General features: G+C 40.8%; 1 protein-coding gene across 1 annotated transcript in view; it reads left to right on the top strand.

Annotated features, from left to right (window-relative positions):
- FBXW8 (F-box and WD repeat domain containing 8) overlaps nt 1-16,903 on the top strand; it is a 114,146-nt gene that overhangs the window by 48,424 nt on the left and 48,819 nt on the right. The gene's annotated exons all lie outside the window — the stretch shown is intronic.

Below are 16,903 nucleotides of genomic sequence, written 5' to 3'. Positions count from 1 at the left end.
GGATTATTTCCTACAAAAATGTCTGGGTCAAAAGGTGGATGCGAATGGGCTTATATTATTTTGCACTCGAACCAGCAGGGTATGAAGTTGTGCCCATTCTCTCAGCAAAGTATGTTTCAAACTGTTCAGTATTTGTCACTTTGATAGATAAGAAATGGTATCCAAATGTTTCAACTTACATTTCTCTTAGTGTGAGAGAGGTTGAATTTTTTCACATGTGTACCTGCTACTTGTAATTCTTTTTTCTTCTGTTACTGTTTGGGCTTTAATAAAATTTTTTTTTATTGAGATGATACTATATAAATTTCAGGTGTACAACATAGTGATTCACAATTTTTAAAGGTTGTACTCCATTTATAGTTATTATAAAATATTGACTATATTCCCTGTGCTGTACAATATATCCTTGTAGCTTATTTATTTTATACATAGTAGTTTGTGCCTCTTAAACCCCTACTCCCGGTAGTAACCACTAGTTTATTCTCTGTATCTGTGAGTCTGCTTCTTTTTTGTTGTATTTGCTAGTTTGTTGTATTTTTAAGATTCAACGTATAAGTGAGATCATACAGTATCTGTCTTTCTCTGTCTGACTTATTTCACTTACCATAATGCCCTCTAAGTCCATCCGTGTTGTTGCAAATGGCAAAATTCCATTCTTTTTTATGGCTGAGAAGTATTCCAGTGTGTGTGTGTGTGTGTGTGTGTGTGTGTGTGTGTGTGTGTGTGTGTGTGTGTACACCACATCTTCTTTACCCATTCATCTGTTGATGGGCAATTAGGTTGCTTCCATATCTTGGCTATTGTAAATAATGCTGCTATGAAGATTGGAGTGCATGTATCTTTTCAAATTAACGTTTTCATTTTTTTCAAATACATGCCCAGGAGTGGAATTGCTTAGTCATATGGTAGTTACAATTGTAGTTTTTGGAGGAACCTCCGTACTGTTTTCCACAGTGGCTGCACCAATTCACATTCCCACCAGCAGTGTATAAGGGTTCCCTTTTCTCTGCATCCTCGCCAACATTTGTTATTTGTGTTCTTTTGGATGATAGTGTTATGGCTTATCTTTATATTTGAATCTTGACCAGTATAGAGTTCATCCTAGAATAGTATATGAATCTGATTGTATCTTTCCAGCATCTCTTATTAGAAAGCCCATCTCTACCTCACTGGTTTGAGGTGCTGCCTTTACAAGTTTTTGCATATGAAACTCTTTTAGTATTTCGGTCTGTTTCTGGATGTTACATTCTGTTCAGTTGATCTGTCTAGTTGTTTACACTTACATCATCACGTTTGTCTGTCTTATTATTTTGGGTTTCATTTTGCCCTTCTGTGGGTAAAATCTATAGTACTTCCTTGGCTGCATCGTTTACACTGAAATCTTTGCTTTGTCTTGAATTCCTTTTGGTATTTGGATTGTTTCTTTGATAAAAGCTCTTGTGTTTTCTTGCTCCTCTCTCACTCAGCTTGTTTTACCAGTCTGATGGGAATTGTTACTTTCTGAGATAAGCAACAGCTTCTCATTCCCCGCCTCCAACCTCACCCCAGACCTCAGGTAGCATTGTCTTTGGTCTTAACTTCAGTTTAACAGATTGTCATTGTGCTATTTGTACCAACACACTCCTGAGTAACTACTTCTGGCCAAAGACAGGTTGAAATAATCAAACACACATTTTGTATTGCTTCTTTCTAGGAGCAGGGAACATGCGCTTCTTAGGCAGTACCATAGCTAGCACAAAGGAAATTCACCTCATGAGGTCTGAAATTCGTGACTGTGCCCCACAGAAAAGAAGAATAAGATAATAAAATGAGCCAGTGAACTTCAGCTCCCTGTTTGTGCCAAAGGGAAGCTCTGTAGCCATTGAGACCCCCTTGATGGTCTGTCTGTACACATATTCTCCGCAGAAGGAGTCAGGTCCAGAGGGGGCGATGGTAACTGCTTTGGGAAAAAGTTAGTCATCCCCACGTCCTTCTTAGCCTCCTGGCCCTGCAGGAACACTGTACCACCCACCTGGGGTGTTGAGATTTGGCAAGATGATCCACAGTTGTGATTTTTTGAATTCCAACCCACTGGCCTCATATTTCTTCTGCCTTGTTTCCGATTGTCAGCACTGGCCGTCCTCCAGTTTGATTTTACCACTAATTGTGTTGCACGTTACCGTACCGAAATGAATCAAATCAAAATGCTTTTCCTGGAGCATTAGATAAAGCAGGCGAAGGTTCTGAGTAATGAGCAGATGCTACTAATGCAGGGACAGTGCAGACCTTGCCAGGACTCCATCTGCTCCATGCTTGCCTGCCTTTGGCCTGGAGCCACAGCATTGGGGAATGGCAGCATACTCGAAACCCGCTCCCTGTTCAGAGTTTGTCACGAAAACTCACTCTTCGGTGAGAAATGAGATTACACACTTCTTAGGTGCAAAGAAGTTCTTATTTGTCCCCCTCAGTGGAGAGAGGAGAGACCAGACCCAGTGCACATTAGCATGTGGAAGCCTAGATAGGACAGCCAACAGTCGTCTCTCTGTGGTGCCATCAAGCAAGGCAAAGTGGCTTATCCACTCCTGCAGCACTCCTAGTGCAATTGTCTGAATGCACGCATGCTCCATTGTTCAGGGCTGTGCCTGACCTGGGCTGAAGTTACTCTCGTGCACACAGTGGATGGGAGTGGGTCTCTCCAAGCTTCTTTTTAGCAGTGAACAGTAGGACTATATTTTAGCCGGCTATAGAGACTAGGTGCTTCTAAAGTTTTATTTGTAACTTTATGTTTAATTAAAAAATCAGTTCTTCAATAGTTTTGTTTATGTCTCTCATTTGTATGTTGATGATGACATTTCAATTTAATAACATAACCTTTGAATGTAATATTCAATCTCCTCCTCTCCCCTGGTGTTTCAGAAGTGGATTATTAACATACTAATGCATTGCTTGGGAGATGGCTAGGACACCTGACTGTGGATTGTGGAGAATTTTGTGTTTTTTCAAGGCCTGCCTTTTCTGGTCATTTTTCTCTTAAAAGTTTCAATAAGTAATTCTTGCCTGAAACCGTTGCCTACCCTTAGGTCTTAGGAGTCTTATTCAGACACTTGGTGGATAAAACAATATGAAACAACTTTCTGATAAAAACCAAAAAAATACCAGATGGAGTCCTTTTTTCTTAATAGTAAGAGTGCTCACATTTTAAAGATATTCAGAGTGGATTTAGAAATGTAGAGTTTTGAACTGAGGTGGTTCTTTCAGTACTGAGGAAGTATTTCTTAGGGCATTGAACTTTAAAGTTGACTGCCACCTGGAATGGTCTAGGGTGTTAGATTTTGTTTCATAGACAAGCCATAGAGACTATGTTTATGTGATGGAGGAAGTTGCTGAATAAAAATGCTTTTTTAAAGTTTTTCTATTCTTCAGTGAGGGGAGTTTGAAGTTATATTTGTTTTACACTTGCTTATATGTACTTTGGACTGAATATGCATTGTAACTAAATAATAGTTCAGTGTTCCTTAAGTAGCATTCCACAGATAAAATCGTGGGTGGGAGTTGTAAGATCTCTAGGAAATTTTTTTTTTTTTAGTAGAGGGAAGGATTGATTATTTATTTATTTATTTATTTATTTTTGGCTGTGTTGGGTCTTCGTTTTGTGTGAGGGCTTTCTCCGTGGCAAGCGGGGGCCACTCTTCATCGCGGTGCGGGGGCCTTTCACTGTCGCGGCCTCTCCTGTTGCGGGGCACAGGCTCCAGATGCGCAGGCTCAGCAGTTGTGGCTCACGGGCCCAGTTGCTCTGCGGCATGTGGGATCCTCGCAGGCCAGGGCTCGAACCCGTGTCCCCTGCATTGGCTCAACCACTGTGCCACCAGGGAAGCCCAGAAAGTTTTTTTAAATCTGTGTATTTTTATGGTAATTTTAAAAAGGAATCTGGATCTTTTGACCTTGTAACTAAACCATACTGTGAGATCTCATTTGAATTTGCATTTTATAGTCATAGGCTGTTGGCACCAAGTGATTACCTGTGTGCCTTGTAATGCTTTGTTTTTCACACTGACTGATTCATAGATGAATTCTTAGAGGTCTGCAAACTCTCAAATTCACGAAACACTGGAGAGGGAAGTTCTCATGCTTTAGGCACACATTAGCAGATGGTCAATTTCTAGGATAACTACAAAATTTTGAAGTTACTAGTGAAAATAATTTGAAATAGTTTTATCATGCAGGAAACAGTGGCACATTGCATTTATGATACAAGGTTTGGTGCTAATCCTTTGGTTAATTGGGGGGTGGTTTTACTGAACATGGATTTTTTTTTTAGTACATCTTTATTGGAGTATAATCGCTTTACAATGTTGTGTTAGTTTCTGCTGTACAAGAAAGTGAATCAGCTATATGCATACATATATCCCCATATCCCTCCCTCTTGAGCCTCCCTCCCACCCTCCCTATCCCACCCCTCTAGGTCATCACAAAGCACCGAGCTGATCTCCCTCTGCTATGCAGTAGTGTCCCACTAGGTATCTATTTTACATTTGGTAGTGTATATATGTCAGTGCTACTCTCTCGTTGTGTCCCAGCCTCCCCTTCCCCCACTGTATCCTCAAGTCCGTTCTCAACGTCTGCATCTTTATTCCTGCCCTACCACTAGGTTCATCAGTACCAGTTTTCCAGATTCCATATATATGCGTTAGCATACGGTATTTGTTTTTCTCTTCCTGACTTACTTCACTCTGTATGAGACTCTAGGTCCATCCACCTCGCTAAAAATAACTCATTTTCATTCCTTTTTATGGCTAATATTCCATAGTGTATATTGAACACTGATTTTTTTTTTTTAACGTCTTTACTGGAGTATAATCGCTTTACAGTGTTGTGTTTCTGCTGTATAACGAAGTGAATCAGCTATATGTATACATATGTCCCCATATCCCCTCCCTCTTGCATCTCCCTCCCACCCTCCTTGTCCCACCCGTCTTGGTGGTCACACAGCACCGAGCTGATCTCCCTATATGTTGCAGCTGCTTCCCACTAGCTGTACATTTTACTTTTGGTATTGTATATATGTCAGTGCTACTCTCTCACTTCGTCCCAGCTTACCCTTCCCCCTCCGTGTCCTCAAGTCCATTCTCTACGTCTGCGTCTTTATTACTGTCCTGCCCCTAGGTTCAATAGAACCATTTTTTTAGATTCCGTATATATTGAACACTGATTTTTAATGACACAGCACGATGCATAAATTTTGAACTGAATGAAAATTAGAAACAGTATATCAGTATATGGGATGTAGCTAAGGCAATGCTTAGAGGGAAATTTATAGCATTAAGCGCTTATATTAGAAAAGAGAAAGTCTCAAATCAACAGTATAGCTTTTCACCTTAAACTAGAAAAAGAAGAGAAAGTTAAAATAAGTGGAAGGAATAAAGTAATAAAGATAAGGGCAGAAATCAATGAAATAGAATAGAGAAAAAAACAATAGAGGAAAATCAATGAAATGGGCAACTGTTCCTTTGAAAATTTTGATCAAATTGACAAACCCTAACCAGATTGATCAGGACAAAAAGAGAAAAGAAATGAATTACTAACATCAGGAATGTAAGAGGGGACATCACTACAGATCCTATAGATATTAAAAAGTTACGGTGAACTCTTTTGAACAACTTTATGCCAGTAAATTCAACCAGTTAGATAAAATGGATAAATTGATTTTTTGAAAAACAAACTACCTAAGTTCACTTAATAAGAACTGTAAAACATGAATAGCTATATTTCTATTAAAGAAATTGAATTTGTAATTTAGAAGTGTCCACAAAGAAGACTGCAAGCCAAATGGCTTTACTGGTGAATTCTACCAGACACTTAAGGAAGAAATAATACCTATTCTACACACTTCCATAAAATAGACGAAGAGGAACACTTCTCAACTCAGCTTGTGAGGCCAGCATTACCTATCAAGACTAAAGAAGAAAAAATAATAACTAATATATGATAACAAGTATACTACAGATTGATAGTCCTCATGAACATAGATGTAAAAATCCTCTAGTGTTATCATTAGAAGTTTCATTGTAAATCCATCCTAATTGAGAAGTCACTTAGTTTTCAGGGCAGCTACTGAAAACATTTGTAAGATACAAGTTAATATGTTTTTACTTTTGTTAGGGATAGCCTTTCAAATTATTTTTTAAAACCGTTTTATTATGGAAAATTCAAAATATTCAAAAGTGGAAAGAATAGTCTGATGAGCCCCCATATCCCTGTCCCTCAGCTTCAGTAGTTACCAGCACTGCTTTTAAATTACACAGGTTTCTAAATATTATACAGTTATATCACTCAACATATGAGTGGAGCTATTTTTGAAGACAGACATATTTTCCTGTTAGCAGTAAACAGTAGTTTTAAAAAGAAAAAGAACAAGGAGGCTAAGACTTACTGAATGCTAGTCCTAGCCCAGGCCCTGTGCCGGCCTGATCCAGGAGAAGTGGTGGTGATGTTACGGATTCCTTTGGAGTTTTTGTTTTTTTTAAAAATTTATTTTATTTATTCATTTTTGGCTGCATTGGGTCTTCCCTGCTGCGCGTGGGCTCCCTTTAGTTGCGGCGAGCGGGGGCCACTCCTTGCGGCGGTGTGCGGGCTTCTCATTGTGGTGCGCTCTCCTGTTGCAGAACACGGGCTCTAGGCACACGGGCTTCAGTAGTTGTGGCATGCGGGCTCAGCAGTTGAGGCTCGCGGGCTCTAGAGAGCAGGCTCAGTAGTTGTGGCGCACAGGTTTAGTTGCTCCTTGGCATGTGAAATCTTCCAGGACCAGGGCTCGAACCTATGTCCCCTGCATTGGCAGGCGGACTCCTAACCGCTGCGCCACGAGGGAAGCCCTTTCCTTTGGAATTTAATTCACTTTAACCCATCAATGAATCGGAAGTAGAATTTGAGTTTTTAATTTAATTTTGTATATCCGTGTTAAATATTAATTATAAAATGTGGATTATGATTGGGAAAAATAATAAAGTTATCTCATCACTGATAAAATTAATATTTATAAATATATGTGTACAAATTATAACAAATTGTTTGATGTAGTATTACATGTAGAAAAAACATGTAGTAAAAAAGTGTTCTTTCTCTCCCTACCACTACTGGGTCCTGGTTCCCCCCAGTCACCCCCTCTCTTCTCTAGAGACGTTGACCACTCCCAGTGTCTGATATAGTTTTCCAGATATACTCTATATTGTTTACATCACTTAGTTGTAGTGCAGGAGAAAATTGGCTGGAGTTAGTGGCTGTGTGCACGATGATGTCTTCCTTGCACTGTCTGCCTTCTCTGCACTTCCCCTTATAGAAGAGCTGGTCCAAATTCTTCCCCATCGATCTGTTTTTCCTTTGACTTTGCTAACTGTAAATGCTTCTATTTAGTCACATTGTCATATTCCTACACTATATCACTTGCCTCCTTTTTAATTTACTGTCTCTTTGTTTTTGATTCTTCTTTTTAGAATGTTCTTTCTTTCTGCTTTGAACTTGAGACCACTAAATATATTCATCTTTCCTCCTTCTTGACTCAGTTTCTGCTTTGGTGATCTTATGTCTTGTCGTTCCTTTGCTTATGCACTAACCAGTCACTTCATTGGTCCACAAGCCCATTCACATTCCCTTGTCAGTCTGGAATGCAGCTTCCAGAATACTTCATATGTATTGTTTTTCTGCCATAAGCAAGAGAGTTCAGCTTTAGAGCTCTGTTCAGCTGGGATGTTGAGGATGACATGCACAGTGGATGCAGCATCTAGGTGAGAGATAAATTTCATTTAGTTTTTTCTGTTTCAAGACCCTCCATGATTTAGCCCTTCTTTATGTCCCTTGTTTACACTGATTTTAATGTCCTACTGGCCTCTTCTCCCATGAAAGCAGAACTTGTTTTGTCCTCTCAAACTTCACGCCACTTACATCTCTGGCTTACATTTCATAGTGATGTTGTGTAGACTTAATGAGTGAAGAGGTACACGTTCAGTGAGTGCTATGGGTATATTTATTTATTTATTCTAAATGCCCGATTTAATACATGAATCAAACATGAAGAAGCCCAAAGAAATAACCCTTGAAGCATCCTTGAAAATCTCTTAACGACTGGTTTCTTCAGCACATGTCTCTTTAACACACAGATTCTTTAACACGTGCCCGTGATGCAGATATTTCTCTCTCTCTCTCTCTCTCTCTCTCTCTCTCTCTCTCTCTCTCCCCCCCCACCACTTCTCTCTCTCTCCCACTTCTCTCTCTCTCCCACTTCTCTCTCTCTCTCTCTCCCACTTCTCTCTCTCTCTCTCTCCCACTTCTCTCTCTCTCCCTCTCTCCCTCTCTCCCTCTCTCCCTCTCTCCCTCGCTCCCTCGCTCCCTCGCTCCCTCTCTCCCTCTCTCCCTCTCTCCCTCTCTCCCTCTCTCCCTCTCTCCCTCTCTCCCTCTCTCCCTCTCTCCCTCTCTCCCTCTCTCCCTCTCTCCCTCCCCCCAGGCCCCCCACAGTAGGCACTCCCATGGCTGCCGTGGGCCAAGGAGAAACTCAGCAGGCAAACCTCCAAATATTTGGGCTGAGAGCAGTGCCTGAAGGGCAAATATCAGGGCCCCTGGACTGGGTGGGGCCCAACTCCATCCTCACCCCATCCTCGGTCAGAAGCATCCCCCCCCGCACACACACGCACAGATGCACTTGGCCAGCCTCCTCAGGGCTGGGAGGTGGCCTGCCCTGGGCCCCTGTTTGCTCCACGTTTACACTGTAGTAAAAATATGCCTTTTCTCTGTCGGCCAGAGATCTGCAAGGTTGGCTTTCTTGCATGGCTCCTCCTCTGACATACAGGGAAGAGCAAGGAACATTTACTGATCACCTACGACCTGTATGGGTGTATTTTAAATTTCTGTTAAGATGCTTTTTCTCATTGCAGAATTTCCTTTGACTCCTCCTTAATTTCTTATAGGCAAGTGTTTATTTACACTTGCCTTGGTGGAAATTGAGATTGCCAGCTGTCTTTATGAATAGTCAACGTCACTAAGTGTCCCTGAACTGCAGTTAGTTGATCTTGTCTACTTAGTTATTATAAAGCTGAGACCAAGCCGCAGAGTCAGGTGTTTATTGTGCAAGCTCAAGTGAACAGGAGCTCATGGCTAAAATAAGTTCTGATCTAGAAAGCGCGATGGGACTTCCCTGGTGGCTAGTGGTTAAGAATCCGCCTGCCAATGCAGGGGACATGGGTTCGAGCCCTGGTCCGGGAAGATCCCACATGCTGCAGAGCAACTAAGCCCGTGTGCCACAACTACTGAAGCCCGCGCACCTAGAGCCCGAGCTCCGCAACAAGGGAAGCCACGGCAATGAGAAGCCTGCGCACCGCAAGGAAGAGTAGCGCCCACTCGCCACAACTAGGGAAAACCCGCGCACAGCAGGGAAGACCCAACTCAGCCAAAAATAAATAATTAATTTAAAAAAAGAAAAAAAGCGCGAAAGACCACAAGACAAATTGTGCAGTTCAATAAGTGACCAGTCTATGACTTTCTAAACTGTTAACCTGTTTTAAATTTAATGGTGCATGAAAAAGATCAGAGGGGAGGGATAATACTAATTGTCTTTTTCCAAAACCAGTTCAGCAGTTATTTACCTTTCAAGCAATTAACATAATTACCATTATGCTAAAAAGCAATTTTGGGAAGTTCTGCCCTGAGCTCTTATGATTCCACTGGGACAGTTTTAGTTGGGACTTATCTTTTTGATGGAACCCTAATTGCAGTTTTGGCTTTGTGCATGCAAACAGAAGCAGCTAATTGTTTAGGCAAATAGCAGATTAATTTAAATATGCATCCCTAATAAAACAAAAATGGTATCCATTATGGTCCTTGTTCCTATGATGAGGAATATAAATATTCTGTGCAAGTACCATTAGGTGGAGGTCTTAAGGATTGTTGACATTATTTCACGGTGGTAGCACTTTCCTGATATTCAGTAATCTTTACAAAAGCTAACATAAATCAGTTTAAACTCATTTAGATCCCATTTCCACTATGTGCAGTTTCATTACCACACTCTGGCTGGCCTCCTTTGGGAGGTGGAAGGGGCATGCTGCAAACTGGCATGGGTGCCCATCCACAGCTGCTGAGCAGACTTTATGTCTCCTCCAAAGACTGGCCATCGTTACTCATCTCCCCCTTAATGACTGTTCCTAGGCTAGGGTGAACTCAGAGTTCCTGCAGCCCTGGTGCTGCTTGTCAAGGTGGAGGGCCCAGAGAGCAGTGGGACTGCCAAGCCCTACTTCTGTCTACTTTATTGGGCTGATGGCCCTCACTCATTGTGGTCTTCCGCAGTTTTTGAGAGACCCTTGTTTTGTTTTGTTTTTTTTTGCCTGTGTCCTTTTCATTTTTCTCATGAATGAAACAGTATTGTGATCCCAGCACTAGCTCAGAGGTCAGCATCTTTCATGCAGCCATTGAGGTTTTGTCATGGAGAAAGACAGGCACCTGGTCTCCTTTCAGCTTTCCCGGTGTGGGTGTCAGCTCCAGCTCTGAGGGTTATTTATGCCTGGTTCAGGGAATGATGGCAATGACCTGTTTACTAAGTCACCACACAGAAGCTCCCTTTGCATTTGCTGAGAAGTTTTCTCTTGTTTCACCTTGGCCTAGCATACAGGATAAGGGTGGTAGATACCTTTTGGAGTGTCTCCTTGCTCTGAAGCCCCTCTAGAGGTAGACATATTCATAGAATTTGAGTTGGTCTTTTGACATCAGCTGAGTAGACAAGGATGGGGACCCCAGGCCTGGGGGCGGCTGATTCATGTTCTTGGCTGAACCATTTGGGCTGCAGACTTTCAGTCTCAATTGTGTGCTTGGAGTAGAAGACCTTGTGAAGTGGGGAATAGAGAAGGTTGCTTTGTGTAGAGAGGGAGGGATGCACAGTTACAGAGAGAAGCAGAGGCAAGATGTATGGTGCAACAAGAAACGTACTACCTTGATCTGAATGTTTTCCTACTTCCGGTTCTGATCCCTTTTACTGTCCAGCTGTATTTCCTGCCCTTGGGTTCCATGAAATAGCCTTGTTCCTTTTCAGCCTGTTTCCTTTTGTATTTAAACGAGTTTCAGTGGATTTGTTTCTTAAAACCAAATGTTCCATTGCTAAAACATAAGACAAACATTCAGCAAACCTTTATTGATGTTCAGCCACTTTCAGTACTGTGAAGTCACTCTGTAGGAAATGTAGCAGAAAAAGGACACAATCCTGCCACTTCAGAAATCCACCCAATACTAGGAGCCAAATCCATATTAGTGCTGTGTCTGCAATATGATAAAACTTGGCCTTTCAAATGAATTTACATCAAATTTTTAAAATCATCACCTGTTTGGGAAGGAAATTTATTTGGCTCTGATAGGTATTGACTAATATTGTGCAATGTATGTGGACCCAGTTCAACTTGAAATGTCTGCGTAAGTTAGCTGCTCCTTTTTGGGAATCTTAAAATAGTTTGACAATAGGACTTATCCATTTTTAAGCTTAGCCATTGTCCCATTGCAGTTTGTGTATATATCTTTTATATTTTTGTTATATTTTCGTGACTATAACATGTCTTTCTGCAGTGAGAATTTTGTGAGAACAGAGATCACATCCCTCCTGTATGCTCCCAAACAAGATGCTTGGTGATGCCACTAGAATGTCAGCTCCATGCGGTCAGGGACTTTTTTGTTTTTTTTGTTTTTTTTTTTTTTTTTTTTTCTTTTTTTTTTTTTTTTGCGGTAAGTGGGCCTCTCACTGTTGTGGCCTCTCCCGTTGTGGAGCACAGGCTCCGGACACACAGGCGCAGTGGCCATGGCTCACGGGCCCAGCCGCTCCATGGCTCACGGGCCTAGCTGCTCCATGGCATGTGGGATCTTCCCGGACCGGGGTACGAACCCGTGTCCCCTGCATTTGCAGGCGGACTCTTAACCACTGCGCCACCAGGGAAGCCCGACTTTTTTGTTTTATTTTGTCTTGTTCACTGCAGTTTCCCCAGTGCTTAGAAAGGCAGGGGCTCAAATACATGTTGAATGTATTGTTGCATTAACTCCTTTTTGGCTAAATATTGGTTAACATGGATAATAATCCTCTACAATATTATAAAACATTCTTATAATTCAGGTATTCACTGTTCAAGCCCTTGCAGTTTTGAGGTTGTAAAAGTAGCATGATATAAACTCTATTAACTAATAAAATGACCTTTTATAAAATTAGCTTTCACTCAAGCATCCGTCCTGTTAGCTGCTGTGTCTGTTCCTGCTCACCTTGCCCATGTGTCTTGGGGTCAAATATCCAACAACACAGTTGCAAAGTGAAATTGCACATCTTGCAAAAGCTGCAGGATTTAATAATGTTAAAAGTGGTAAGGGGAAGAGCAGTAGAAGTGGTAATTACATGGGTAAATATAAATGGCTTTTTTTGTTATTTCTCTTTAAAAGACAGTTGCCTGCTTATGCAAAATAATAACAATGTATGTGGGGTTTATAACATACAGTAGAAATAAAAAGTGGCAACAATAGCAGAGAGGCTGGGAGGGAGGAGATGGAGTACGCTGCTTCACCGTATGTGAAGTGGTGTAATATCGCTTGAAGGTAGACTGGTGGTTACAGATGCGCCAAAACCTAAAGCAACAACCAAAATAAACACAAAGAGTTTTGGCTAATAAACTAACAAAGGAATTAAAATGAAATAAACACATAGTTAATCTAAATACTCAGTCCTAAAGAAGGCAGAAAAAGGGGGAAAGGAAGCAAAGAACAAATGGGACAGATAGAAAACAAGCGGCAAAATGGTAGATTAAACCCATCCTTACCGATAATCACATTAAAGATAAGTAGTCTAAATACCCCAGTTAAAAGCAAGATCAGTTAAATGCCATCTACAAGAGACCCACTTTAGATATAAAGACAACACAAAGTGAAAGGACAGAAAAACACATAGCATGCTAACACTAACCGGAAGAAAGTTGGAGTGACTATATCAATATCAAAGTGGATTTCAGAGCAAAGAACATAACACAAAGAGGGACATTTCATGTAATACAGGGTCACTTCATCAAGAGGACACAACAATCCTAAATGTTAATGCACCTAAAGGTGATCTTGGAGGACTGTGCAAACGATAGTGGCACTGATGACAAGTGAGGATCTGGCCGAGTTACACACTTAAGAGCTGCAGTAGAGAAAACAGACAAAGATCATGACACAACAGGCGTTCAGAAGAGAAGGATGTGACCATTAACTAGGTGGCACCCAGAATATATTTTCTAAAAAGACCCTTCTTAGAATAGCTCTGCAACCTTGTGGTAAAGGGTATTTTGTTGCATACAATTCTGTTGGGGAAATGAAGCCAACAAAACCAGTACTTGATTAGTAATGAAAAATGTGTTTATAGATAAACTCCATGTGTGCTTCGAGTGAGCTGTGGTTGAATAACTTCCACACTTGGCAGAACACAGGTTAAGTTTATGTCAATTACTCATGGACTCATGGTTACTTCATGCACTTGTAAATGCAGCCACTCATCCTGCACTTTCTTTTTTTTTTTTTTTGGCGGTACGCGGGCCTCTCACTGTTGTGGCCTCTCCTGTTGCGGAGCACAGGCTCCGGACGCGCAGGCTCAGCGGCCATGGCTCACGGGCGCAGCCGCTCCGCAGCACGTGGGATCTTCCCGGACCGGGGCACGTACCCGTGTCCCCTGCATCGGCAGGCGGACTCTCAACCACTGTGCCACCAGGGAAGCCCTCATCCTGCACTTTCTAGCTAACTTCCAGCCCAGCCACTTCACGTACCAAGTGGCTTTGGACCAGTTGTTGAACCACTCAGAGCTTCTGTTTCTTCTGTTTTGTCAAACGAAGATAATGATGCTCTTCCCAAGATGGAAGTTAGCGCTGAAGGAGAGGAGACAAGTGATTGAACACTCAGAGGCTTCATGCAATAGTGGTTGCTTTACTGTTGTATTGTAATGTCTGCAAACAAATGCAGTGCAGGCCTATTTGGAAGAGGCACATCCTGGAATGTGCCTGTCTCCTATTTAATGTGTAGAGTCATTGGCGTTTTTTGCAGTGTATCTGCTTCTTCTGAGTCAAAATGGAAAGAATTAGCTAAAATATTTGCCAGAGGAATGTGTTGTGGAGCCTTCTGCAATCTGCTTATCCCCCAAGTTTATCATAATTCTTAGAAGAGTGCACTGTTTTACATCTGAAGCAACATTTAACTTGAAGAAAGCTCTGCTTTTGTTTGTAATCACCTACTTAGCCTACTGACAGTTTGAAAGGCTTGCAAAGCAACCCACAAGTATTGTTTTCTTCTGACTCAAAGTATTTATTTAGTGATGAATGATACCTTATGGTAAGATCCTAAGTTCAAAGCATTTACTGTTTAAGGACAAAGTACAAGACAAGAAAAATAGGAAGAGGGATTGCAAAAAGATGAGAAGTGAAAGCTTTATTTTAGAAAGTTGTAGGAAATAGGACTGGATTTATGGATGGGCAGTAGAGAGGAGATTAGTGTTATTAATAGATTAAATATGTTCTATAACATGGCAGGCACTATAGAATACATAAAAATGTAGAAATGCTTGGTCTGTCTCCAGTATTTTGTGTGGTTTATCTCCTTGAATCTGCCCAACAGTCCTGTGTAATGGGTAATGTTACCTTCAGTTTTACAGGTGAAAAAACAGGCTCTCAGCTTTAAGTAACTTGCCCAAGGCCTTCAGCTAGCAAGCAGCGGAGCTGGATTTGAACTCAGACAACCACAGACTGTGTTATCTGCACACAATTATTTTCAGTGATTTTTGAAAAATAAAATCAGTTGGAATTGGAACAGGACATTATCCAGCATGATGCAGAAAGTAATTATTTTCTTGAATAAAGCTTTGTGGGTAAAAAGGTAGCTTAGTGGATGGGAGTGGTAAAAAGAAATTATTTGGCAAGAAAAGAATAAGTGGCCCTCCAAATACAGAAAAATTTATATTTCTGATAGAAAAGTGTAAGTTCCTGCAGACAGCTGGTTCTCAAACTTGGGCATATATCCCAGAGTTTGCTGCCCGAGAACCTGCATTTCTAATAAGCCCCCAAGTGTTGCTGATGCTGCTTGTCCAGGGTCTACACTTGGATATCATTGCTGTAGACAGTTTGAGAAGGGTGGAGACACAGCCTGTGTGTGGAAGAGGAATTCATCTGGGGAGAAGGGTGTATAGTATGTGGGCAAATCGTGGTGTTTTTTTTTGACTGTTCCACCCATGCATCTTGCAGGATCTTAGTTCCCCGACCAGGGATTGAACCCGGGCCCCCGGCAGTGGAAGCGTGGAGTCCTAACCACTGGACTGCCAGGGAATTCCTTAAATCATGGTTTTTAACAAGTCTGGGATAGTCAAGCTCGTGTTTTAGACTATGCAAAATAAAACATCTCTGCTAACTGTGGCTAAAAGAAGGTGGTGGTGAGGAGGGATGTAAAATACTTATAAGAACCTCTTAGAATGTGGGTTAGTGGCTGTTTTCAGATGTTGCTAGTGTCTAGGTCAGTGCCTGGCATATAAAAAGTGCTCAATAATAATTTCTGGCATGTTACTTCACCTCTTAGAATGGCTATCATCAAAGACAAGAGATAGCAAATGGTGAGGATGTGGAGAAAAGGTAGCCCTCATGCAGTGTTAGTGGGCGTGTAAACTGGTGCAGCCACTGTGGAAAACAGTATGGAGTTTCCTCAAAGAATTAACAGTAGAACTACCATGTGATCCAGCGATTTGACTTCTGGGTATATATCTGAAAGAAATGAAATCACTATGTTGAAGAGATATCTGCACCCTCGTGTTCACTCACAATAGCCAAACATGGAAACAACCTAAGTGTCCGTTGACAGATGAGTGGATAAAGAAGATGTGGTGTATGTATACAGTGGAACACTACTCAGCCATAACCAAGGAGGAAATCCTGCTATTTGCAGCAGCATAGATGGATCTTGAGGGCATTATGCTAAGTGAGATAAGAGAAAAAAACAAATGCTGTATGATCTCATTTATATGTGGAATCTTAAAAAAAAGAAGAACCTCATAGAAACAGAGATCAGATTTGTGGTTGCCAGGGGTAGAGGAATTGGTTGAAGGTGGTCAAAAGGTACAAGCTTCCAGTTATAAAATAAATAAGTTCTGGGGATGTAATGTACAGCATGATGACTATAGGTAATAATACTGTATTGTATATTTGAAAGTTGCTGAGAGAATAGATCTTAAAAGTTCTCATTATAAGGAAAAGGACGTTTGTAACTATGTGAGGTGATGTTAACTAAACTTATTGTGGTAATCATTTCACAGTATATACATATATCAAATCATTCTGTTGTACACCTTAAGCTTCTATAATGTTCTGTGTCAATTATATTTTTAACAAAACTAGAAAAAATTATCTGTTGCATAGACAAATAAGGGAATGAATTAAGAACTCCATATATTAAAACTACTGAACAATTATGTCCTCCCATTCTTCTTAGATCTCTCATAAAAGCATTTTTTAAAAATTTATCTTTTTGGCAAGGATAATTTTGGGGAAATTTTTCAGAATATACAAGGGGATGTTATAGTAAATTTCTCTCCTACTCTTGTCCCTTTTCCCTGGTTTCTTTCCTTAGAGGCCTTAACAATTCTTAACAATTTCTTTTTCATTGTTAAGTTTCTTAAGTATCCTTCCAGGATACTCTGTGTATACATTTGTGTGTATGTGTGCTTGTACATTTTTTAAAATGCAAAAGTAACATAGCATACTATACCACTATTCTGTCCTTCCTTTTTTCATTTAACAGTATATTTTGTTGATCATTTTATATAGCTCATGTATAAGGCTGACTCTTTTAATTGCTCATTTTATTTAAATTCCAAACTATGGAGATACCATTATTTAAGTATTTCTCTATTGGTGGA

Source organism: Delphinapterus leucas, chromosome 14 (assembly GCF_059928025.1).
Source record: "Delphinapterus leucas isolate spDelLeu-1000000601 "Yukka" chromosome 14, BTC_Dleu_Yukka2, whole genome shotgun sequence".
In the NCBI taxonomy this organism is placed as follows: domain Eukaryota; kingdom Metazoa; phylum Chordata; class Mammalia; order Artiodactyla; family Monodontidae; genus Delphinapterus; species Delphinapterus leucas.
This window is presented reverse-complemented; position numbering and strand designations above follow the sequence as displayed.